The following is a 1,300-nucleotide window of genomic DNA, read 5'->3' as shown; positions in this document are numbered from 1 at the left end:
TTTTTTCCTTTTTGAAAATAAAAGCAAACATATCAAGTAATTAACAACATGTAATTTATCAAGCCAAATCTTAGTTTATTTGGAGTTTGACAAAGTCTTAGATATATTTCTCCCCATTCTTTTCTTACCAAAAGATCAGTACCATACTATAAGCCTTGTCCCTGGCTCCTTGTTTTTTTCACTTAACAGTATGTCCTTGTGATGCCATTGCAGTAGAAATCTTTCCCTTTCCTGTTTTCAGTGGCGTAGTACCCCACAGTGTAGATTCGTCATAGTTTATTCAGCCAGACATTAGGTAATGATCAGTTGTAATTGTTTCCAGTCTTTTGCTGTTATAAATAATATTGCAACATACAGCCTTGATGTTGCTGTAAATTTAAAAGAGTGAACATCCCTTGGTATCTGAAAAAAACTTATTATTTATTTATTTTTGAGACACAGTCTCACTCTGTTGCTCCAGGCTAAAGTTATATGTCATAAGCCTAGCTCACAGCAATCTCAAACTCCTGGGATCAAGTGAGCCTCCTGCTCAGCCTGCCAAGTAGCTGGGACTACAGGCACGTGCTACAATGCCCATCTAATCTTTTGTATTTTTAGTGGAGCTGGGGTTTCATTCTTGCTCAGCTTGATCTCAAATTCCTGAGCTCAAGTGATCCTCCCTCTTTGGCTTCCGAGAGTGCTAGGATTACAGGTATGAGCCACTGTGCCTGGCCAAAAAAACTTGTCTTTTAATAAGCCAACTCAGCTACAGTTTAGATAACTGGTACTGCTTTGTAAAGAGATTCCATTTGGAGCACTTGTTAGTTTGAATCCCTTTGAAATTATTCACTTTTCTAAGCTACTAAAATGTTTTGGATAAAAGTCCTTGATAGTAAATATCATTTCTTATTAATCATCTTATGTACTGAATTGTTTAATACCTACAACCAAATTATTTGACTATCTTTAGTATTTATAGGGCTTTCCATTTCATTGTGTTAGGTGTCAGTTCTGTGAACAGTAATTCATTTGTTTATACAGTTTGGAAATTTGGGATCAAACAGAACTTATCAAGTCAAATGTCAGATATTCAGAATTTGATAAAGCCCTGGATATATTTTGCAAAGACTTTTAAATGTCTTGATTCTTTCACAAATATTTATAGTTTTAAACTTTGATTAATTATTTTTTGCACAGATTATCTGTGTTCACTGGAGAATTAAGGAGTTTAGACAAACAGAAAGAGAAAAAGTACCTGTAATCCCAATCCCCACAGATAATGAATCCCATTTGGATATATATACCTCTGGACTTTTTCAAT

This window comes from Nycticebus coucang, chromosome 8 (genome assembly GCF_027406575.1).
Source record: "Nycticebus coucang isolate mNycCou1 chromosome 8, mNycCou1.pri, whole genome shotgun sequence".
Classification (NCBI taxonomy): Eukaryota; Metazoa; Chordata; class Mammalia; order Primates; family Lorisidae; genus Nycticebus; species Nycticebus coucang.
The sequence above is the reverse complement of the archived record's forward strand: the minus strand, read 5'-3'. Positions refer to the sequence as shown.